Genomic DNA, 25,845 nt, shown 5'->3' with positions numbered 1-25,845 from the left:
TGCCAGAAAGGAAAAAATAAGTCACTTTGATAAGTTTAGGGAGAACAACAGTTTATTTTTCCAGCTGAAGTTGGATCCTGGCCTTTGGAAGCAGAAATCAGATTCCACAGGGTGAGTTTTGGTGATAAATGAGCTGTCTGACCTTTCCTTATTGATAAAGGTGATTGGTCTCCTTGACAATGCGGGCATGGAGTTTGGGCAATCAAGCTTGTAATGTCACGTACCACACATGGTATAAATATAGATGCTAAACCCTCGAGCTGCACACTGGGGATATCAGGACCTGGAAGAATCTTTCAGCAGCCAAGATGAAGCTCCAGATTGTGGCTGCCATTCTCCTCGTCACCATCCTTTCCCCAAAGAGAAGCAGCGCGCATCAGGTCAGCGCACAGGTAAGGATGCGATCACTACGAGCAGTATAATACTTTCTATTATAATGCTGGTTTTCTCTGTGAAATGGGATCTGAAATGGCTCCACTTTCCTCTCTGCCCAAAGGTGAATTGTTCTTGGACAGTGTCTTAGCACTGTGCTGAGTTTGAATTGGCCGAGTACAGTAATGGGGGGAGAAGATTAAAGGGTTTTCCTCACTTATTTGGAAAATTCTTTAGATCTGTTATTATGCTTCGATATCCCCAAAGCGCATTTTGTTCCAAAGTTCAGATTCAATGTGTACATATGGTTCAAAGTGGTTTGCGTGCTGGAGAAATAGAGAGGTCCTCACTGATTGACATTAGCTTACTATGCCATTTCCACCACACATTTGGCCAACTTGTGGCCCAGTGGTCAGCGATATGGGCTGGGGGTGGGGTCTCATTCTTTAGAGGCTCAAGCAGAGATGACTTGATCTTGATTCCCAAAAGTGCTGAACATCCTGGGCTGTGCAAAGAACCCCCCTCCCCGACTCCCCACCCCATTCTCTAAAATGTTTGAAAATAACAGAGGATGCTTTGGTTACAGCCCCTTTCCATAGAATCATAGAATATCAGGGTTGGAAGGGACCCCAGAAGGTCATCTAGTCCAACCCCCTGCTCAAAGCAGGACCAATTCCCAGTTAAATCATCCCAGCCAGGGCTTTGTCAAGCCTGACCTTAAAAACCTCTAAGGAAGGAGATTCTACCACCTCCCTAGGTAACGCATTCCAGTGTTTCACCACCCTCTTAGTGAAAAAGTTTTTCCTAATATCCAATCTAAACCTCCCCCACTTTCCACACCACAAAGGCTGTAATCAGAAACTCTAGGGACATCATACAGCCATATTGCAGAAGGACTAATACGATGGTCCTGACCTTTTTAGTTTAATGAAGACTATTGATCTCTTTGACAATCCAGGGATTGGGTTGGAGCAATCAGGCTTGTAGTGTCAGATATGACACAGGGGATAAATACAGCTGCTAAACTCCCCAGCCACAATGGGGACTTGCTCATCTGGAAGAGCTGAACGGAAGCGATGATGGAAGTCCAGATCATGGCTGCCATTCCCCTCATCTCTGTCCTTTGCCCAAGGGAAGCAGCTCTCTGCCCATAGGAGTGCTGCTGGTAACAATGAAAGCACTGCTAGGAGTGACATACTATTTGTCATAACGATGACTTTTGTAAAATAATAGAAAGGTAGAGCTGGAAGGGACCGCAAGAAGTCATCATGTCCAGCTCCCTGCACTGAGGCAGAACCAAGAAACCTAAACCATCCCTGACAGGTGGTGTCCAAAGTTTTCTTAAAAACGTGCAATGATGGGGATTCCACAAGCCTACTCAAGAGTTTAATTACCCTTAGAGTTAGAAAGTTCTTTTTAATATCGAGTCAAAATCTCCCTTGCTGCAATTAAGCCCCCTACTTTTTGCCCTATCTTCAGTGGACACAGAGAACAGTTGATCACAGTCCTCTTTAGAACAACCCTTAATATATTTGAAGACTGTTATCAGGTCCCCCTCCTCAGTCCTCTTGTCTCAATACTAAACATGCCCCATTTTTTAACCTCTCCTCACAGGCCACATTTTCGAAACCTTTTACCATTTTTGTTGCTTTCCTCTGGACTCTCCGATTTGTTTACATCTTTCCTAAAGTGTAGCGCCCAGAACTGAAAACACGGCTCCAACAGAAGCCTCCCCAGTGCTGAGCACAATGGAACAATTACTTCCTGTGTCTTACATTCACCACTCCTGTTAATATATCCCAGAATGATAATAGCCTCTTTTACATCTGTATCACATGTTGACTCATATTCAATTTGTGACTCACAATAACCACCTGATCCTTTTCCGGGTATTACCACCTAGCCAGTTATTCCCTCTTTTGTAGCTGTACATTTGTTTTTTTCTTTCCTAAGAGAAGTACTTTGCACTTGTCTATTGAATTTCATCTAGATGCTTTTGGTCCAATTCTCCAATATGTTAAGGTTGTTTTGAATTCTAACCCTCTGCTTGCAACTCCTCCCAGCTTGGTATCATCTGCACATTTTATAAGTGTGTTCTCCACCCCATTATCCAAGTCATTAATGAAAATATGGAATAGTATCAGACCCAGGAGTGACCACTGCAGAACGCCACTAGATACGTCCACCCAGCTTGACAGAGAACCACCGTTACCCAGCCTTTCAACCAGTTGTGCACACACATTATACCAATTTCACCTAGATCATATTTCCCTACTTTGCTTAGGAGAATGTCATAAGTTGGACCTTTCTATTATAATGATGATTTTCTCTGTGAAATACGATCTGAAATGTCTCCCCTTTCCTCTCTGTCCAAAGGTGAATTGCTCAGGGACAGTATCTTAGCATTCCCTGTAGCTGAGTTGGAATTGTCTCGGTGTAGTGAGGGGAGAAGATTAGAGGGATTTCCTTGCTTATTCAGAAAATGTTTTGGATCCATTATTGTGCTTAGATATTACAAAAGCAACTATTGTTCCAATCTTCAGCTTCAGTGTTTACATATGGTTCTAAGAGGTTTGTGTGCCGGAGATATAGAGAGGCCCTCACCAATTGACAATAGCTTATCATGCCATTTCCCTCACACAGTTAGCAAAACCTGCAGATCTCATTCTTTGGGGGCGCAATCACTGACGATTTGGACTTGATTCCCAAAAGTGCTGAACAGTCTCAGCTGTGCAATCAACTCTTCCCTCCACGTTCTATATTTTTTGAAAACAACAAACAGGATGCGCAGTCATTTTTGAAAGGAGAAAAATGTAGAACTACTTGAAATTTGTCACTAATCTATTTTATTTTTAACTAAAAATGATTTTTTTTAAAAGAAAAATTTGATGGAAAAATTTGTTTCTTCTGTTTTTTTCAACGAAAATAATGAAAACTAAAAAGAAAAAAAGGCATGAGTTCTATTACATAATTTTCTAGCCACCTTTTCCCCCAATTTTTCCATAAAAATAATGAAAAAGAAAAAGAAAAAAGTTTTGAGGTTTGTTCTTTGATTCCTCAGACCCATTTTTGCAAATAGATTTGAAATGCTATTTTTCTTTGAAATGTCCCCAAAACACACTTATAATTTTTCAAACAGCTCCAGAAAAGATGAAGGGGGGGGGAATAAATAAAAAAACCACAAATTCTTTTCATTTCTGATTTTGCAAAACAAAATGACAATATTTTTACAAAAATTCATTTTGAAACATTTAACCAGCTCTAATTCTTATCGTGAAAAGTCAGACTCAAGAAAGGGACTTAGTTCTCAATTTCCAGATTCTGGGGGTCAATCTGAGTACTGAGAAGGAAGTGTAGGAGGGCTGTTTCCCATCGCAGAGCTGTCTGGGGCCATGTCTGAAACACAGACTTCTGCTGGCACAGCTCTATAGTATGGGGTGTGAAGAGGTTTGATTCCTGACTGACACGGCTGTGCTGGCAAAAGCCTCTCCCTACTGTAGCTGCAGTTGTAATCAGCACAACTGGGCTTTTGCTGGTATGCTTGAGCCTGGTCTACACTATAAAGTTCTGCCAGTGCAGCTATATCAACGAGCTGTGTGCAAAAATCACCCCTCTTGGGCAACATGGCTATTTTCCTGGAGAATCCCCCGTATAGACGGAACTAGACCAAGAGAAGGTGATTCTGTCAGCATACCGAACATCCATCGGGGAGGTGGAGTGCTGATATTGGCAGAAAAAGACCTTCTGTTGGCGTGCACAGCATGTTCCATAGGGCAATGCAGCGTAATGCAGACATGACCTTATTTGGCTTTGGGGGGAACATGCTATACTGGCAAAAGCCCACTCGTCTACCAGTAGAGCCACACTGGCCAAGCGCTCCTTGTGTAGAACTGACCTGGGAAAGCTATTGCCATTGTGAGGAATCAGCTACATTGAAATGATCGTGGAGAAAGAGCAGGGTGAAATAACTCCTAACTATCTCCTTACAGGATGTCGAGACTCCATTTGAAGAAGCTGTTTTGGTGAGTACTCTAGATTTACTTTATTGTCAGGCTGTCATATTATCTCAGTACCTCTTCGCAAGCCCGAACCCTGAGATTCAGAGTCAACTGGAGTATCCTGGACACATGTTCAAAGACTGGTGCAAAACACAAAGCAATGGACTTCCAAGTCCCATGGGGGCATGTAAGTGTCAATCCAAGCGTTCTTTGCAGTTTCAAGTCTCCCATTATAAAAGTAGACAATTTGCTGGGTTACTGTGGGCTCTGTTCATTATAATCACTTCCCAGGTGGAGTCGTACATACTGGGAGCTGTGATATACGGGGAATTCTGTCATTCTGCATCCGAGAGACTGCAGATCATAGTGTCACCATGGGCAATCCCGTACATGGCCTCATCTCTACAAGGGAGCAGATCCCAAGCTGGTGTAAATTAGTGTTGCTCTATCAAAGTAAGTGGAGACAGAACAACAGGGGTAAATCAACCATTGCTCCAGTAAAGTCAGCAGGGCCAGATCCCCTTCTGGTGTAACTTATCCGTAGCTTCATTGGAGTCAACGGGCCAGATTCCAAATGGATGTAAATCAACATTCCTGTGTTGGAGTTCATGGTCCAGGCTAAACCGAGGTCGCTCCATTGGAGGCAGGGCAGGGGTGAGCCGCGTCAGTGATGCTCTGCCTGTGAGTACTGCAAGTTCCTTTTGCTTCAAGAGTCTGTTCTATTAGCCTGATACTTTTAACAGACAGAGGCCAGATTAAATGGCGGAAGCCCATTCCCTTCACGGTTAGGGTTAGCAAATCTATGAAGTGAGAGATCCCTGGCAATCCTAGTCTCTCTTTTATTCATCTGGCTTCCCATCATGTTCAGAATCTGGAGTTTCAGGTGGTGGTCATAGGGCCAGCTATGATTTCTCTCGAGGCATCTAGACAGACTTATGTGCAGTGCTGGGGAGGAGCCAGTGGTCGTGGTACATGTAGGTACCAGTGACACAGGGAAGGGGAGGAGAGACGTCCTGGAGGGCAAATTTAGGCTGGTAGGAAAGAGACTGAAATCCAGGACCTCTGTGGTGGCATTCTCAGAAATGCTTCCACGTGCAGGGCCAGGTAGGCAGGCAGAGCTTCAGAGTCTCAATGCGTGGATGAGATGACGGTGTAGAGAGGCAGGGTTTAGATTTATTAGGAACTGGGGAAACTTTTGGGATGGGGGGAGCCTATACAGGAAGGATGGGTTCCACCTAAACCAAGGTGGATCCAGACGGCTGGCACTTAGTTTAAAAATTGCTCTGCAACCTTTTTAATGTTAAGAGATGGGGGCGGGGGGAAAGCCGATTGCTGCAGAGGAGCACGTGGATCGGACAGAGACTTCTCTTACAGGAGGGTCTATTGATAGAGATTCTCTAGGTTTTAGTCGGGAGGAGAGGATGGAAGAGGATAAAGTAGGGGCCAGATCAGATGAGAAACAGTCACATAAAAAAGAATCTGACACATCAGAAAAGGGCAGACAAATAAACAGTGACAAGTTTTTAAAGTGCTTGTACACAAATGCTAGAAGTCTAAATAATAAGATGGGTGAACTAGAGTGCCTCGTGTTAAAGGAGGATATTTACATAATAGGCATCACGGAAAATTGGTGGAATGAGGACAATCAATGGGACACAATCATTCCGGGGTACAATATATATTGGAAGGACAGAACAGGTCATGCGGGGGTGGGTGGGGGGAGGGGGAGAAAATGTAGAATCAAATGAAGTAAAAATCTCAAATGAATCCACATGTTCCATAGAATCTCTCTGGATAGTAATTCCAGGCTCTAATAAGAATATAACAGTAGGGATCTATTATCGACCACCTGACCAGGACAGCGATAGTGATGATGAAATGCTAAGGGAGATTAGAGAGGCTGCCAAAACAAAGAACTCACTAATAGTGGGGGATTTCAATTATCCCCATGTTGACTGGGTCCATGTCACCTCAGGACGAAATGCAGAGACAAAATTTCTCGATCCTTTAAATGGCGGCTTCTTGGAGCAGCTGGTACAGGAACCCACCAGGGGAGAGGCAACTCTCGATCTAGTCCTGAGTGGGGCGCAGGATCTGGTCCAAGAGGGAACTATAACAGGACCGCTTGGAAACAGTGACCATAATCCACTAACATTTAACATTCCTGTGGTGGGAAGAACACGTCAACAGCCCAACACTATGGCATTTAATTTCAGAAAAGGGAACTATTCAAAAATGAGGGGGTTCGTTAAACAGAAATTAAAAGGTAGAGTGAATAGAGTGAAATCCCTGCAAGCTGCATGGACACTTTTCAAAGACACCATAATAGAGGCCCAACTTAAATGTAAATCCAAATTAAAAAACACAGTAAAAGAACTAAAAAAGAGCCTCTGTGGCTTAACAACCATGTAGAAGAAGCAGTGAGAGATAAAAAGGCATCTTTTAAAAAGTGGAAGGCAAATCCTAGTGAGGTAAATAGAAAGGAGCATAAACTATGCCAAATTAAGTGTAAAAATGTAATAAGAAAAGCCAAAAAGGAGTTTGAAGAACAACTAGCCAAAAACTCAAAAGGTAAGAACAAAATGTTTTTTAAGTACATCAGAAGCAGGAAGCCTGCTAAACAACCAGTGGGACCCCTGGACGATTGAGATACAAAAGGAGCACTTAGAATCATAGAATCATAGAATCATAGAATATCAGGGTTGGAAGGGACCTCAGGAGGTATCTAGTCCAACCCCCTGCTCAAAGCAGGACCAATTCCCAGTTAAATCATCCCAGCCAGGGCTTTGTCAAGCCTGACCTTAAAAACCTCTAAGGAAGGAGATTCTACCACCTCCCTAGGTAACGCATTCCAGTGTTTCACCACCCTCTTAGTGAAAAAGTTTTTCCTAATATCCAATCTAAACCTCCCCCACTGCAACTTGAGACCATTACTCCTCGTTCTGTCATCTGCTACCATTGAGAACAGTCTAGAGCCATCCTCTTTGGAACCCCCTTTCAGGTAGTTGAAAGCAGCTATCAAATCCCCCCTCATTCTTCTCTTCTGCAGGCTAAACAATCCCAGCTCCCTCAGCCTCTCCTCATAACTCATGTGTTCCAGTCCCCTAATCATTTTTGTTGCCCTTCGCTGGACTCTCTCCAATTTATCCACATCCTTCTTGAAGTGTGGGGCCCAAAACTGGACACAGTACTCCAGATGAGGCCTCACCAATGTCGAATAGAGGGGGACGATCACGTCCCTCGATCTGCTCACTATGCCCCTACTTATACATCCCAAAATGCCATTGGCCTTCTTGGCAACAAGGGCACACTGCTGACTCATATCCAGCTTCTCGTCCACTGTCACCCCTAGGTCCTTTTCCGCAGACAAACTTAAAGACAATAAAGTCATTGCAGAGAAACTAAATGAATGCTTTGCTTTAGTCTTCACGGCTGAGGATGTTTGGAAGATTCTCAAACCTGAGCCATCTTTTGCAGGTGACAAATCTGAGAAATTGTCACAGACTGAAGTGTCACTAGAGGAGGTTTTGGAATTAATTGATAAACTTAACAGTAACAAGTCACCAGGACCAGATGGCATTCACCCAAGAGTTCTGAAAGAACTCCAATGTGAAATTGCGGAACTATTAACTAGGGTTTGGAACCTGTCCTTTAAATCAGCTTCTGTACCCAATGACTGGAGGATAGCTAATGTAATGCCACTATTTAAGAAGAGCTCTAGAGGTGATCCCAGCAATTACACACCGGTTAGTCTATCGTCAGTACTGGGCAAATTAGTTGAAACAATTGTAAAAAGTAAAAGTGTCCAGACACATAGAAGAACATAAATGGTTGGGCAAAAGTCAACATGGTTTCTGTGAAGGGAAATAGTGTCTTACTAACCTTTTAGGGCACGTCTTCACTACCCACCGGCTCGGCGGGTAGTGATCGATCTATCGGGGACGCGATAAATCACGTCTAGACACGATAAATCACGTCTAGACGCGATAAATAGATCCCTGAATCGACGCCTGTACTCCACCTCGGCAGGAGGAGTAAGCGGAGTCGACGGGGGAGCTGTCGCGGTCGACTTGCCACTGTGAGGACGGCCAGGTAACTCAAACTAAGATACTTTGACTTCAGCTACGCAAATAGCGTAGCGGAAGTTGTGTATCTTAGTTCGAACCCCCGCCCCCAGTGCAGCCCAGGCCTTAGAGTTCTTTGAAGGGGTCAACAAACATGTAGACAAGGGGGATCCAGTGGACACAGTGTACTTAGATTTTCAGAAAGCCTTTGACAAGGTCCCTCCCCAAAGGCTCTTATGTAAATTAAGTTGTCATGGGATAAGAGGGAAGATCCTCTCATGGATTGAGAACTGGTTAAAAGACAGGGAACAAAGGGTAGGAATAAATGGTAAATTTTCAGAATGGAGAGGGGTAACTAGTGGTGTTCCCCAAGGGTCAGTCCTAGGACCAATCCTATTCAATTTATTCATAAATGATCTGGAGAAAGGGGTAAACAATGAGGTGGCAAAGTTTGCAGATGATACTAAACTGCTCAAGATAGTTAAGACCAAAGCAGACTGTGAAGAACTTTAAAAAGATCTCACCAAACTAAGTGATTGGGCAACAAAATGGCAAATGAAATTTAATGTGGATAAATGTAAAGTAATGCATATTGGAAAAAATAACCCCAACTATACATACAATATGATGGGGGCTAATTTAGCTACAACTAATCAGGAAAAAGATCTTGGAGTCATTGTGGATAGTTCTCTGAAGACATCCATGCAGTGTGCAGCAGCAGTCAAAAAAGCAAACAAATCATTAAAAAAGGCATAGAGAATAAGACGGAGAATATCTTGAATACCGCATACAGATGTTGTCTCCTCATCTCAGAAAAGATATACTGGCATTGGAAAAGGTTCAGAGAAGGGCAACTAAAATGATTAGGGGTTTAGAACGGGTCCCATAGGAGGAGAGATTAAAGACGCTAGGACTTTTCAGCTTGGAAAAGAGGAGACTAAGGGGGGATATGATAGAGATCTATAAAATCATGAGTGGTTTAGAGAAAGTGAATAAGGAAAAGTTATTTACTTGTTCCCATAATATAAGAACTAGGGGCCACCAAATGAAATTAATGGGCAGCAGATTTAAAACAAATAAAAGGAAGTTGTTCTTCACACAGCACACAGTCAACCTGTGGAACTCCCTGCCTGAGGAGGTTGTGAAGGCTAGGACTATGAGAGGGTTTAAAAGAGAACTGGATAAATTCATGGAGGTTAAGTCCATTAATGGCTATTAGCCAGTATGGGTAAGGAATGGTGTCCCTAGCCTCTGTTTGTCAGAGGGTGGAGATGGATGGCCGGGGAGAGATCACTTGATCATTGCCTGTTAGGTTCACTCCCTCTGGGGAACCTGGCATTGGCCACTGTTGGTAGATGGGATACTGGGCTGGATAGACCTTTGGTCTGACTCAGGATGGCCATTCTTATGTACTTATGATTACAGACCCCATCCACACCATAAAAACTATGTTCAGAAACTCTAGGGAGAGTATATAGCCATATTACACCGGGAGGTAAATCAACTCTGATCGTTCCTCATTGACAAAGGCCATTGGTCTCTTTAACAAACAAGGTGTTGGGTTTGCGCAATCAGGCTTGTAACGTCATAGACGACTCATGGTATCAATGGAGCTGCTAAACCTCCCCAGCCTGAAAGCGGATTTCATAATCGGAAGAAACAAACAGAAACCAACATTAAGCTCCAAATCATGGCTGCCTTTACCCCCATCTCCACCCTTTACCGAAAGGGAAGCAGTGCTTTGCCGGTAGAAGCTCTGCTGGTAAAAGTGAAAGTACTACTAGGATTAATACTTTATATTAGAAAGATGATTTTCTCTGTGATATATTAACATAAATGTCTCCTTTTTCTCTCTACCCAATGGTGAATTGTTCTGTGATGATCTCTTGGCATTCCCTGTAGCTGAGCTTGAATTGTCTGAGGCCCCATCTATCCTGAATACTCACATTGATATCTCTGTCTCTCATGAGCATGATGCATGATGTCTCTCATGAGCATGAAAAATCCACACCCCTGAAAGTAGCAGCTATCCCGACCTAATCCTCATTGCAGACAGTGCTAGCTAGCCGGAAGAATTTTACACTCAACCTAGGTACTGCTCCATGGGAATGTGGATTAACTATAGCGACAGGAGAACCCCTCCCGTCACGGTAGCGAGTGTTTATACTGAAGTGCTTCAGTGTGCAAATTTAGCGCTGCACGGTGTTGCTGTAGCGTTTTAAGTGTAGAAAGATCCTGAGTAACAGCGGGGGTGGGGAGGAGGCTGAAGGGTTTTCATCACATATTAAGAAAACTGTCTAGATGTTATTGTGCTCAGATATCTCAAAAGCAGCTTTTGTTCCAAATTTCAGACTTGATGTGTACATGTATGGTTAAAAGTGTTTTGTGTGCAGAAGACAGAGAGAGGCTCTCACTGACTGACAACAGTTTACTCTGCCATGTCCTTCCACATTTAGGCCAACAAGTGCAGCAGTGGTCAGTGATTCAGGAGGTCTCATTCTTTGCGGGCTCGAGCATTTTGAAACATTATTGAAATAAATGAAAACTAAAACAAAAAAGTTCTGAGTTGTGTCATTTGATTCCCAAGATCCATTTTTGGAAATAGAGTTGAAATGTAGTTTTTCATTGAAAAATCCCAAAAAGTTTCTATAATTTTTCAAGTAGCTCCAGTAAAAAAGAAAGAAGCGGGGGGAGGGGGAAGTAAATGAAAAAATGTCAAACTTTTTCATTTTTGATTCTATCAAACAATGAATTTGTTCTCTGGAAAAAAAATGACAATTTTATAACAAATATTCACTTTGAAAAAATTGAACCAGCTCTAATACTTATCTTGAAAAGTCAGACTGAAGAAAGGGAGTTCCCAAATTCCAGATTCTCACATTGGTACCTTCTTTGCATTTTGTCAAATCTGCAGCGAAAGTGTTCTTGAAATGAACAACGTGTGCTGAGTCGTCATCCGAGACTGCTATAACATGAAATATATATGGCAGAATGCGGGTAAAACAAAGAGACATACAATCTCGCACAAGGAGTTCAGTCAGAAATTCAATTAGTGCATTTTCTTTTTTTTTGAAGAAGTGTCACGAGCATGGAATCATATCCTCTGGAATGGTGGCCAAAGCATGAAGGGCCATACGAAGGGCCTCTTCTTATTTACAATGTCACCTGAAAGTGAGAAGCGGGCAGCATTATCTCCTGTAAATGAAAACAAACTTCTTTGTCTTAGAAATTGGCTGAACAAGAAGTAGGATTGAGTGGAGTTGTAGGCTCGAAAGTTTTACATGGTTTTGTTTTTGAGTGCAGTTATTTTAAAATAAAATCTACCTTTGAAAGTTTCACTTTCACATGAAAGAGATTGCATGACAGTACTTGCATGAGGTGAATTGAAAAATACTATTTCTTTAGATTGGAAGGACAGAACAGGTCGGACTGGTGGGGGAGTGGCACTAGAAAATCCCCCACGCTGCATGGAAACTTTGTAAAGACACCATAATGCAGGCTCAACTTCAATGTATCCCCCAAATTAAAAAACATAATTAGAGAATCCTAAAAGTGCCACCATGGCGAAACAAAGTCAAAGAAGCACTGAGAGGCAAAAGGCATCCTTTAAAAAGTGGAAGTTAAATACTACTGAGGAAAATAGAAAGGAGAATAAACTCTGGCAATTGAAATGTAAAAATACAATTAGGAAGGTCAAAAAAGAATTTGAAGAACAACTAACAAAAGACTCAAAAAGTAACAGCTAAACGTTTTGAAGTAGATCAGAAGCAGGAAGCTGCTAAACAACCGGTGGTGCCACTGGATGATTGAGATGCTAAAGGAGCACTCAAGGACGATAAAGCCATTGCGGAGAAACGAAATAAATTCTTTGCGTCGGTCTTCACGGCTGAGGACGTGAGGGAGATTCCCAAACCAGAGCCATTCTTTTTAGGTGACAAATCTGAGGAACTGTCCCAGATTGAGGTATCATTAGAGGAGCTTTTGGAACAGATTGAAAAATTAAACAGTAATAAGTCCCCAGGACCAGATGGCATTCACTCAAGTGTTCTCGTGGAACTCAAATGTGAAATTGCAGAACTAATAACTGTGGTACGTAACCTATCATTTCAATCACCTTCTGTACCAGATGACTGGAGCATTGCTAATGTGACACCAATTTTTAAAAAAGACTCAAGAGGTGATCCCGGTAATTCCAGGCTGGTAAGCCTAACTTGAGTGCCGGGCAAGCTGGTTGAAACTGTAGTAAAGGACAGAATTACCGTACACCTAGATGAACACAATTTGTTGGGGGAAGAGTCCACATGGTTTTTGTAAAGAGCAATCATGCCTTACCCATCTACTAGAATTCTTTGAGGGGGGTCAACAAGCACGTGGACAAGGGGGAATCCAGTGGATATAGTGTACTTAGATTTCCAGAAAGTCTTTAACAAGCTCCCTCATCGAAGGTTCTTAAGCAAAGTAAGATGTCATGGGAGAAGAGGGAAGGTCCTCTCATGGATCAGCAACTGGTTAAAAGATAGGAAACAAAGGGCAGGAATAAATGGTCAATTTTCAGTCAAGAGTGGTATCCTGCAGGGATGTGTACTTGGACCAGTACTACTCACCATATTCATAAACAATCTGGAAAAAGGGATAAACAGTGAGGTGGCAAAATTTGCAGATGATAAATATCTTGAGCAGTTTTGTAAGTCCAAAGCAGACTGCGAAGAGTTACAAAGGGATCTCACAAAAACTGGGTGACTGGGCAACAAAATGGCAGATGAACTTCATTATTGATAAATGCGAAGTAATGCACATGGGAAAACAAAATCCCAACTATAATACAAAATAATAGGATCTGAATTAGCTGTTGCCACTCAAGAAAGATTTTTTTTCCAATGAAAATTATGAAAAATAGAACTAAAAATGTTTTGAATTTTGTTGATTCCCCAGAGTCCTATTTGCAAATAGTGTTCCAATGCTATTTTTCTTGGAAATTTGCCACAAACAAACTTATAATTTTTCAAAGAGCTCCATCAAAGAAAAAAGGGGGGAAAAAATGAAAAAATGAAAACCTTTTCATTTCTGATTTTGTCAAAAAAAGAAGTGATTAATTTTCTGGTAAAAAAGTGACAATTTGCTTGCAAAAATTCATTACGAAAAATGTTGATCATCTCTATTTCTTATCTTGAGGGATCAGAGTCACGAAAGGAAGCTCCCATATTCCAGGTTAATCTCCGCCCTGAGAAGCAAGGATAGGGGGACGGTTTCCCATCGCAGAGCTGTCTGGGGCCATGTCTACAATATGGACTTCGGCTGGCATAGCTCGATCCGTATGGGGTGTGAAGAAGTTTGATTCCTTACGACATCGCTGCGCTGGCAAAAGTCATAAAATCATAGAAGATTAGGGTTGGAAGAGACCTCAGAAGGTCATCTAGTCCAACCCCCTACTCAAAGCTGGACCAATCCCCAGTTAAATCATCCCAGCCAGGGCTTTGTCAAGCTGGGCCTTAAGAACCTCTAAGGATGGAGATTCCACCACCTCCCTACGGAACCCAGTCCAGTGCTTCACCACCCTCCTAGTGAAATAGTGTTTCCTAATATCCAACCTAGACCTCCCCCACTGCAACTTGAGACCATTCCTCCTTGTTCTGTCGTCTGCCATCAATGAGAATAGCTGAGCTCCATCCTCTTTGGAACCCCCCTGCAGGTAGTTGAAGGCTGCTATCAAATCCCCGCTCACTCTTCTCTTCTGCAGACTAAACAAGCCCAGTTCCCTCAGCCTCTCCTCGTAAATCCCCTGCCCCAGCCCCCTAATCATTTTCATTGCTCTCCGCTGTAGTCTCTCTAATTTGCCTACATCCTTTCTGTAGTGGGGGCCCCAAAACTGGACGTAATCCTCCAGATGTGGCCTCACCAGTGCTGAATAGAGGGGAATAATCACTTCCCTCAATCTGCTGGCAGTGTTCCTACTAATGCAGCCCAAGATCCTGTCAGCCTTCTTGGCAACAAGGGCACACTGCTGACTCATATCCAGCTTCTCATCATCTCATATCCAGCTTCTCATCACCTGCAATCCCCAGGTCCTTTTCTGCAGAACTGCTACTTAGCCTGTCAGTCCCCAGGCAGTAGCGGTGCATGGGATTCTTCCGTCCTAAGTGCAGGACTCTGCACTGGTCCTTGTTGAACCTCATCAGATTTCTTTTGGCACAATCCTCCAATTTGTCTAGGTCCCTCTGGACCCTATCCCTACCCTCCAGCATATCTACCTCTCCCCGCACCTTCGTGTCATCTCTGAACTTGCGGAGGGTGCAATCCATCCCATCATCCAGATCATTAATAAAGACATTGAACAAAACAGGCCCCAGGACCGGCCCCTGGGACACTCTGCTTGATGCCGGCTGCCAACTAGACATCCAGCCGTTGATCACTACCCGTTGAGCCCGACTATCTAGCCAGCTTTCTATCCACCTCATAGTCCATTCATCCTATCCGTACCTCTTTAACTTGCTAGCAAGAATACTGTGGGAGACCGTAGCAAAAGCTTTGCTAAAGTCAAGATATGTCATGTCCACTGCTTTCCCCATATCCAGAGAGCCAGTTATCTCATCATAGAAGGCAATCAGGTTGGTCAGGCCTGACTATTGTAACTGCAGTTATAACCAGCAAAACTGCTTTTGCTGGTATTGCTGGGCCTGGTGTACACTTCAGTGTTCGGCCAGTGTCTCTATATCAGCTAGCAGTGTGAAAAACGCTATGCTGAAAAATCCCCAGGATAGAGGCAACTAGACCGACAGAAGGGTGAGTCTCTCAGCTTACTGAACGTCAAGTGGGGAAGTGGTCTTATTATGTCGGAACAAGTCCTTAAGTCAGCATATGCAGCCTGTACTCTAGGGACTATGCAGGCATAGGCTCTGTAGTGTAGACATGGCCTCATTTCCCTTTCGAGGAGAATATGCTATACCAGCAAAAGCACACGAGTGTACTGGTAGAACTGTACTGGCAAAGCGTTCCTAGTGTAGAGCTTGTTGGTAACGCCATTGCCATTGTGAGGAATCAACAACCTTGAAATGATATTGGAGAAGGAGTTTCTTGATCCTGTTCTGTTTCCTTACAGGTGTTTCGAAAACATCCAGCTGGAAAACCTTTTCCTCTGGTGAGTACTCAAAATTACTTTGCTGTCAAATTACTTTGGTTCGGGTTCTGTAGTTTCCACATTGGAGTGTTGTCAGAAGTCTTAAAAGAGCAACATGTTCCACACCTTGTCCCTCTCAGATTTTGGAAGGCACTTCTGATTCTTAAGCCTTGGGTTGAGTGCTGTAGCTATCTTTAGAAACCTCACATTGGTACCTTCTTTGCATTTTGTCAAATCTGCAGCGAAAGTGTTCTTGATACCGGCTGCCAACTAGACATCCAGCCGTTGATCACTACCCGTTGAGCCCGACTATCTAGCCAGCTTTCTATCCACCTTATAGTCCATTCATCCAATCCGTACCTCTTTAACTTGTGCTGGGTCATCATCCTAGACTGCTATAATGTGAAATATATGTGGCAGAATGCGGGTAGAACACAGAGCAGGAGACATACAATCTTGGACAAGGAATTCAGTCAGAAATTCAATTAGCGCATTTTTTTTTTTTGAAGAAGTGTCACGAGCATGGAAGCATATCCTCTGGAATGGTGGCCAAAGCATGAAGGGGCATACGAATGTTTAGCATATCTAGCACGTAAATACCTTGCAATGCCGGCTGCAAAAGTGCCATGCGAATGCCTCTTTTTATTTACAATGTCACCTGAAAGTGAGAAGCGGGCAGCATCATCTCCTGTAAATGAAAAGAAATCTCTTTGTCTTAGAAACTGGCTGAACAAGAAGTAGGATTGAGTGGATTTGTAGGCTCTAAAGTTTTACATGGTTTTGTTTTTGAGTGCAGTTATTTTAAAATAAAATCTACCTTTGAAAGTTTCACTTTCACATGAAAGAGATTGCATGACAGTACTTGTATGAGGTGAATTGAAAAATACTATTTCTTTAGATTGGAAGGACAGAACCGGTCGGACTGGTGGGGGAGTGGCACTAGAGGTGAAAAAAACCAGAGTCAAATGAAATAAAAATCTTAAATGAAGCAAACTGTACCATAGAATCTCTATGGATAGTAATTCCATAGACAACCCACCACCTGACCAGGATGGTGATAGTGACTGTGAAATGCTCAGAGAGATTAGAGAGGCTATAAAACAAAACAAAACAAAACCAACACAGCAACTCAGTAATGATGGGGGATTTCAACAATCCCCATATTGACTGGGTACATGTCATCTTAGGACGGGATGCAGATATAAAGTTTCTTGACACCTTAAATGACTGCTTCTTGGAGAAGCTAGTCCTGGGACCCCCAAGAGGAGAGGCAATCTTTGATTTCCTACTAAGTGGATCACAGGATCTGGTCCAAGAAGTGAATATAGCTGGATTGCTTGGTAATCGTGAGCATAATATAATTAAATTTAACATCCCTCGGGTGGGAGAAAAACCACAGCAGCCCGCCATAGCTGCATTTAATTTCAGAAAGGGGAACAACACAAACATGAGAAAGTCAATTAAACAGAAATTAAAAGGTACAGTGCCAAATGTGAAATCCCCCACGCTGCATGGAAACTTTGTAAAGACACCATAATGCAGGCTCAACTTCAATGTATCCCCCAAATTAAAAAACATAATTAGAGAATCCTAAAAGTGCCACCATGGCGAAACAAAGTCAAAGAAGCACTGAGAGGCAAAAGGCATCCTTTAAAAAGTGGAAGTTAAATACTACTGAGGAAAGTAGAAAGGAGAATAAACTCTGGCAAGTGAAATGTAAAAATACAATTAGGAAGGTCAAAAAAGAATTTGAAGAACAACTAACAAAAGACTCAAAAAGTAAGAGCCAAATGTTTTGAAGTAGATCAGAAGCAGGAAGCTGCTAAACAACCGGTGGTGCCACTGGACGATTGAGATGCTAAAGGAGCACTCAAGGACGATAAAGCCATTGCGGAGAAACGAAATAAATTCTTTGCGTCGGTCTTCACGGCTGAGGACGTGAGGGAGATTCCCAAACCAGAGCCATTCTTTTTAGGTGACAAATCTGAGGAACTGTCCCAGATTGAGGTATCATTAGAGGAGCTTTTGGAACAGATTGAAAAATTAAACAGTAATAAGTCCCCAGGACCAGATGGCATTCACTCAAGTGTTCTCGTGGAACTCAAATGTGAAATTGCAGAACTACTAAGTGTGGTACGTAACCTATCATTTCAATCACCTTCTGCACCAGATGACTGGAGCATTGCTAACGTGACGCCAATTTTTAGAAAAGACTCGAGAGGTGATCCCGGTAATTCCAGGCTGGTAAGCCTAACTTGAGTGCCGGGCAAGCTGGTTGAAACTGTACTAAAGGACAGAATTACCAGACACCTAGATGAACACAATTTGTTGGGGGAAGAGTCCACATGGTTTTTGTAAAGAGCAATCATGCCTTACCCATCTACTAGAATTCTTTGAGGGGGGTCAACAAGCACGTGGACAAGGGGCAATCCAGTGGATATAGTGTACTTAGATTTCCAGAAAGTCTTTGACAAGCTCCCTCATCGAAGGTTCTTAAGCAAAGTAAGATGTCATGGGAGAAGAGGGAAGGTCCTCTCATGGATCAGCAACTGGTTAAAAGATAGGAAACAAAGGGCAGGAATAAATGGTCAATTTTCAGTCAAGAGTGGTATCCTGCAGGGATCTGTACTTGGACCAGTACTACTCACCATATTCATAAACAATCTGGAAAAAGGGATAAACAGTGAGGTGGCAAAATTTGCAGATGATGAATATCTTGAGCAGTTTTGTAAGTCCAAAGCAGACTGCGAAGAGTTACAAAGGGATCTCACAAAAACTGGGTGACTGGGCAACAAAATGGCAGATGAACTTCATTGTTGATAAATGCGAAGTAATGCACATGGGAAAACAAAATCCCAACTATAATATAAAATAATAGGATCTGAATTAGCTGTTGCCACTCAAGAAAGATTTTTTTTCCAATGAAAATTATGAAAAATAGAACTAAAAATGTTTTGAATTTTGTTGATTCCCCAGAGTCCTGTTTGCAAATCGTGTTCCAATGCTATTTTTCTTGGAAATTTGCCACAAACAAACTTATAATTTTTCAAAGAGCTCCATCAAAGAAGAAAGGGGGGAAAAAAATGAAAAAATGAAAACCTTTTCATTTCTGATTTTGTCAAAAAAAGAAGTGATTAATTTTCTGGTAAAAAAGTGACAATTTGCTTGCAAAAATTCATTACAAAAAACGTTGATCATCTCTATTTCTTATCTTGAGGGATCAGAGTCACGAAAGGAAGCTCCCATATTCCAGGTTAATCTCCGCCCTGAGAAGCAAGGATAGGGGGACGGTTTCCCATCGCAGAGCTGTCTGGGGCCATGTCTACAATATGGACTTCTGCTGGCATAGCTCGATCCGTATGGGGTGTGAAGAAGTTTGATTCCTTACGACATCGCTGCGCTGGCAAAAGTCATAAAATCATAGAAGATTAGGGTTGGAAGAGACCTCAGAAGGTCATCTAGTCCAACCCCCTACTCAAAGCTGGACCAATCCCCAGTTAAATCATCCCAGCCAGGGCTTTGTCAAGCCGGGCCTTAAGAACCTCTAAGGATGGAGATTCCACCACCTCCCTACGGAACCCAGTCCAGTGCTTCACCACCCTCCTAGTGAAATAGTGTTTCCTAATATCCAACCTAGACCTCCCGCACTGCAACTTGAGACCATTTCTCCTTGTTCTGTCGTCTGCCATCAATGAGAATAGCCTAGCTCCATCCTCTTTGGAACCCCCCTGCAGGTAGTTGAAGGCTGCTATCAAATCCCCGCTCACTCTTCTCTTCTGCAGACTAAACAAGCCCAGTTCCCTCAGCCTCTCCTCGTAAATCCCCTGCCCCAGCCCCCTAATCATTTTCATTGCTCTCCGCTGTAGTCTCTCTAATTTGCCTACATCCTTTCTGTAGTGGGGGCCCCAAAACTGGACGCAATCCTCCAGATGTGGCCTCACCAGTGCTGAATAGAGGGGAATAATCACTTCCCTCAATCTGCTGGCAGTGTTCCTACTAATGCAGCCCAAGATCCTGTCAGCCTTCTTGGCAACAAGGGCACACCGCTGACTCATATCCAGCTTCTCATCCACTGCAATCCCCAGGTCCTTTTCTGCAGAGCTGCTACTTAGCCTGTCGGTCTCCAGCCTGTAGCGGTGCATGGGATTCTTCCGTCCTAAGTGCAGGACTCTGCACTGGTCCTTGTTGAACCTCATCAGATTTCTTTTGGCACATTCCTCCAATTTGTCTAGGTCCCTCTGGACCCTATCCCTACCCTCCAGCATATCTACCTCTCCCCGCACCTTCGTGTCATCTCTGAACTTGTGGAGGGTGCAATCCATCCCATCATCCAGATCATTAATAAAGACATTGAACAAAACAGGCCCCAGGACCGGCCCCTGGGACACTCTGCTTGATACCGGCTGCCAACTAGACATCCAGCCCTTGATCACTACCCGTTGAGCCCGACTATCTAGCCAGCTTTCTATCCACCTCATAGTCCATTCATCCTATCCGTACCTCTTTAACTTGCTAGCAGGAATACTGTGGGAGACCGTAGGAAAAGCTTTGCTAAAGTCAAGATATGTCATGTCCACTGCTTTCCCCATATCCACAGAGCCAGTTATCTCATCATAGAAGGCAATCAAGTTGGTCAGGCCTGACTATTGTAACTGCAGTTATAACCAGCAAAACTGCTTTTGCTGGTATTGCTGGGCCTGGTGTACACTTCAGTGTTCGGCCAGTGTCTCTATATCAGCTAGCAGTGTGAAAAACGCTATGCTGAAAAATCCCCAGGATAGAGGCAACTAGACCGACAGAAGGGTGAGTCTCTCAGCTTACTGAACGTCAAGTGGGGAGGTGGTCTTATTATGTCGGAACAAGTCCTTAAGTCAGCATATGCAGCCTGTCCTCTAGGGACTATGCAGGCATACGCTCTGTCATGGAGACATGGCCTCATTTCAGAGGAGAATATGCCATACCAGCAAAAGCACACGAGTGTACTGGTAGAACTGTACTGGCAAAGTGCTCCTAGTGTAGAACTGGCTGGTAAGGCTTTTGCTATTGTGAGGAATCAACTTCATTGAAATTATATTGGAGAAGGGCGTTTCTTGATCCTACTCTCACTATTTCCTTCCAGGAGGTCATGAATCGAGCTCCACGTATTGTTGGGGTGAGTACTCAAAATGATTTTGCTGTCCAGCTCTTTTATATTATCTCATTACCTCTTAGCAAGCCTGAACCTTGAGACCAGTGTTCAGCTGGAATAGCCTAGACACGCATGGAAAGAGTGAGGCAGAACACAAAGCTCTGGGTTTCCAAGTCCCACAGGAGTGTCTAAGAGTTAATCCAGGTGTTCTTTGTGGTTTCAATTCTCCTATTATACAAGTAGGCAATTTATTGTATTTCTTAGGTCTCTCTTCATTATGACCGGGTCCCAGATGGAGTCATCCATATTGTGAGCTGTGATTCACTGGAAATCCTGTGAAGCTGCCTACCTGAGACTGGGATAATAGTATCCCCATAGGCAATCACATACATGACCTCATCTATACAAGGGAGCAGATTCCCAGACGATGTAAATTGGTGTTGCCTCAATAAAAGAAGTGGGGCCAGATCAACAACTGGTGTCACTCATCTATAGTTCAATGAAAGTTAGTGGGGCCAAATGCCCAACGGATGGAAATCTGTCTTAGCTCCAATAAAGTGAGTGGGGCCAAATCCCCAGCTGGTGTAAATTATCCAAAACTCCAGGGGGTTCAATGGGTCAAATTCCAAATGGGTGTAAATCCACATCTCTGTATTGGAGATACACCACAGTAACCTGATGTAGCTCCACTGGAGTCAGAGCAGTGGTTCGCAGCATCAGTGGTGCGGTGCCTGTGAGCACTGCAAATTCACTTTGCTTTACGAGTCTGCTACATCACCCTGATAATTTTGACAGAGGCCAAGTGAAGTGATGGAAGGCCATTCCCTTAACGGGTAGGGTTAGCAATTCTACTATGTCAGAGATCCCTGGCAGTCCTAGTTTCTCTCATGATGGGAAATCAGACCAATAAAATGGTTCCCATTGTGACGGGATCCCCGGGGTGCAGCCTGGGTCTGTGGGACCGCTGTGCCCCCTTAACGCCCTCCAGCCTGGGCTGTCTCTCACAATGCCTTGCTAGTGACCAGCAGCAAACCCCTTCAGGTGCTGTTATCACTCAGCACAACCGCATGTGGAGCCCTACACCCAGGTAGGTTGCAGGAACGCTCCCAGAGCCACTCATGAATCACAGAGAAAGACACCAGAGCCAAATCCCCCCAGCTCCCAGCACTGTACCTCAGGAATATACCAATATATCAAGATGAGCAGTGCAAATTTATTAATTGGTTCACCACTTCATCAATGGAAAGGGGATATACACCAGCCTTTGCAAACCTGAGCAGGTTTGCCACACACTTTATACAAACTCACTGGTAAAGATAAACCGTTAAACAATTTTTTTTACTACAAAAGATAGATTTTAAGTGACATTAAGTGATAGGCAAAAAGTCAGAATTAGTTACCAAAATAAAATAAAATATAAGCATGCAGTCTAAGCTCTCAACCCTATTAGACTGCCCAACGTCTCGATTAAGCAGTTTTTCTCACCCCACTGGAGATTGCAGTCCTTCATGTACAGATTTCACCCTTGAAACCTGGGCCAATCTCCTCTGCTGGAGTCTTCAATGAGTGTCTTTGTTGCTTACAGCATAGGTGGGGGCAGGAGAAAGCCAAGCATGGGGCCCCTGTGTCATGAGTCCCCAGCCAAGGTTGAGCAATTCCCTTGGTGTGGCCTCATGCAGGTGAGTCATTGCATTGTAGCTCCCTTGCTGGACAATGGCTAGTGATGTCTGTTCAACAGCACCCACCCCGGTGTTGGTTACCTCCCTTGTCATTGTCTCTGTGTAGCTAGTATCTGGGTGCCTCCCAAACCCACAGCATATTTTAGTGAAAACCATACAACACAATTCTTATCATTTCATATGCATTGGTGCTACACATGTTTAGATAGAACAATGTCTTTCAGCAGATCATAACCTTTCCCCGATACCTTACCAGGCATGCTTTATATGCAAGATCACAGTTATCTAAAAATGAGGAATATGGGGGTAACAGGATGCTCCCCCGAGGTATAGAGTGTCACACCCATGTTTCAAAATATGGAGTTTCAGGTGTTGCTTTATAACCTGGTGGGACGGTCAAGATCAATCTATAGCTGCCATTCTCCTCGTCTCCGTCCCTTGCCCAAAGGGAAGCAGCGCTGGGCCCGTACAAATGCTGGTGGTAACAATGAAAGTAATGGTAGGAGTAACATACTCTCTATTATAATGATGATTCTCTCTCAGAAATAGGATTGGATATGTCTGTGCTTTCCTCTTTGCCCAAAGGTGAACTTTTAGCATTCCCTGTAGCTGAGTTTGGATTGTTTGAGTGAGCAGAAAGGAGGATAAAAGGTTCTCCTCACTTATTAAGAAAATTCTTTACATCTATTATTGTGTTTAGATAGATTAAAAGCCACTTTTGTCCAAATCTCAGATTCGGTGTGTACAGATTCAGTTCTAAGAAGTTTGTGTGCCGGAGAAATAGAGAGGCCCTCACTGACTGACGTTAGCTTACTATGCCGTTTCCCTTACACATTTAGGCCAACAGGAGGAAAAGTTGTCACTCATTTAGGGGGTCTCACAGTTGAGGGTTTCAAGTACAGATGCCTGCGGCTCGATTTCAAAAGGTGCTAAACACCCTGGGCTACACCAGAAGTCAGTAGCAGCTCTGGGACAGCAACAAAGTTTGCCATGACACAAGCACCACAGCTGCTTCTGCCAGGGATAGGAGCTAACCACCCTCATTCCAATGTCACAGGAAGTCAATGGAAAAAATAACTTTCTTGTTTTTTTCTCTCTAAAGGGTTTAATGGGGCGATGATCTGTGGTGAGTATCTCAAGTTCTCTCTCTTTGAGAATCTCTTGCGTTATCTTGGCAGCTCTCATAATGGGAATGGAGACTGGAGCCATTTGAGTTAAAGGAGGCACCCTCAGTATATTTCATGGTACAACCTCAGTGAAAGGAAAAAAGTGCCCCCCGCTCTTGCTGCTGCCCACCAGCCCTGACACAGAAGGGTCCCCCACCCAGCGGCATCTGCCAATGGCATGAAACTGTTTGTTTCAGCTGCTGCCTTTAGTCCATGCCAAGGAGTAACAACTAGCGAGCAGAAACAAAGCTTTTCCTTTTCATTTCGGAGGTATTATTTTCCTGCTTGTCTGGTAGTTAGAGAGAGGATGGGGGAGTGACAGGCTCAAATGTATGTTAACAGAGAACACCACCAGCACAATTCATAGGTTCACACATTTTAAGGCCAGAAGGGACCGTTCTCTTCAGCTAGTCTGACCTCCTGCAGAACACAGTCCAGGGAATTTCATCCAGTCCTTCCTGCAACTAGCCCATGATTTCTAGGTGAGCTAGGGCACACCCCAAAGAAAGATATCCTGGCAGAAGCCTCACCAGCGCCTCCATGTGTTAAGACTGTAAGTTGCATTTTCAAAAGTGAGGAAGACTTCGGTACTTCATATCCCCAGACTTTCACCAGGACTCAGGCTCTTAAGTGCCTCCGTCAATTTTGAATGTGGGACTTGGATGCCTAAGTCACCCAGATGCTTATGCAAATTTTATACCAAGACTTGACTGACAGACTTTGAGTGATGGAGATTCCATCTTGTCCCTTGGTAACTTCCCCATTTGATGGCTGTGTTCATTTAAGACTGGTTCATGTAAGAGGGAATGGGTCCTGTTCACCTGTAACTAGTTAGGTCCCTCCCAGTGGGTCCTGATAGAAGGCACCTGGCCTCCATGCAGGGAGCTGTTAAGAATTGCTAGGAGAGAGCTGTCTGAGATCTGAGAAGGCTGCAGTGGAAGATGTTGGGGAAGAGACCTGCACAGAGAGAGAACTTCCGAGAGCTGTTCGGCTAGTGCTGTGGGTGGCAGCCACTGGAGAAAACTGGCCAGAGCAGGGAAACCCTGCTGAACAGACGGTGTGTGCAGGGGTCCCGAGGGAAAGGGGACAAACTAGCTCAATCAGGGCAGGCTGAGCCAAGAAGCAGAGGGTTGTTTCTAGACTGAGGCTCCCAGGAGATGTTGCTTAGCAGGGGTAGGACTCACAGGCAAGGGGGCCTGAAGAGTGGAACACTGTGGGGAGCCCTCTCACAGAAGACCCGAACTGAGGGCTGCGGGAGGAGAGAGGTAAGAAGGATGGAGAATCACCAGAGGTGTGGAGGTCCTAGAATAGGGGCCCAAAAGAACTGGGGAACAGTGTGGTTGTTGACTCTCAGGAGCATAGGCGCCAACTCCATGGGTGCTCTGGGGCTTCCATTAGCCAAACCTGGAAGAATCTACCGTGTAGCAGCACTGGCTTTGTGACATACTTCCTCTCCACAACCACTTTTCCTGATCTCACAGCAGCCACTTCACCACCAGGATCATGCACCACAGATCAGGAGCAGGGCAGAGGGCTACTCTCAACATCACTGAGCTGCCCCCTTCAAGCACGCAAGACTTCTTCCCCTTTCCTCCTGTCACCCTCTCCATTGAATGCAATGCTGGGAAGTGCAATGCTGTCTCATTGACACAGCATTCCCGTGGCAGACAGAATAAACTCTGTGTGGGTAAATACTGACACAGTGGCAGGGATTTGACGAGTGTGTGATAACCAGAGCATAAATCCCAGTGGCAGCTCAAATCCCCAAAAGAAAGTTTTAATTTCTAAAATTACCCTTCCCTTTAACAAATCCAAGAGCTCAGTTCCAGCCCTCCCAAATCTCCCCTGGCCCTCTCCTCCCTCATTTCCTCATCCAGTGCCATCAATCGCAGTTTGTAAAGGGCACTGCTGTACAATGCACAATACTGGAAGTGGAATGCTGGCGGTCGCACACAGCTGTAGGGGACTAGAAAGGGACTAAACTCCTCCAGGGAGTGCGGGAGGGTTCTTGTCTGATTCCCTGTGGGTTACTGGGACCATAATGACCATTTGCCATCTCTCCCCAGGACTAAGAATTATGAATTACTAACTCAAACGCTGGCGAAACCGGATTGGCTGACTTCGATGATGACACCTGCCATTACGCTCCCCGTGCTGCTGCCTCACAACTCTTCCACCAATCAAATGCTGACTGAAAATCATGAATCCTACTGAATGGGCCTCTAGCTGATTACTGTGACAGTCCTTGATTTTTATGCTTTTTGATGTAATAGGGAGCGGAGGGACACTGAGCTCTGTCCCGCAGGTGCCCTGGGGGATTGCGA

General features: G+C 44.0%; 1 long non-coding RNA gene across 1 annotated transcript; it reads left to right on the top strand.

Annotated features, from left to right (window-relative positions):
• Positions 1-279: 279 nt before the first annotated feature.
• LOC140902824 (uncharacterized) lies at positions 280-25,845 on the top strand. Its single transcript, XR_012156125.2, has 6 exons — positions 280-392; positions 4,362-4,394; positions 15,531-15,569; positions 20,668-20,700; positions 23,458-23,481; positions 25,588-25,845. It is a non-coding gene; the product is annotated as an uncharacterized LOC140902824 (long non-coding RNA).

Source organism: Lepidochelys kempii, chromosome 24 (genome assembly GCF_965140285.1).
Source record: "Lepidochelys kempii isolate rLepKem1 chromosome 24, rLepKem1.hap1, whole genome shotgun sequence".
NCBI lineage: Eukaryota > Metazoa > Chordata > Testudines > Cheloniidae > Lepidochelys > Lepidochelys kempii.
This window is presented reverse-complemented; position numbering and strand designations above follow the sequence as displayed.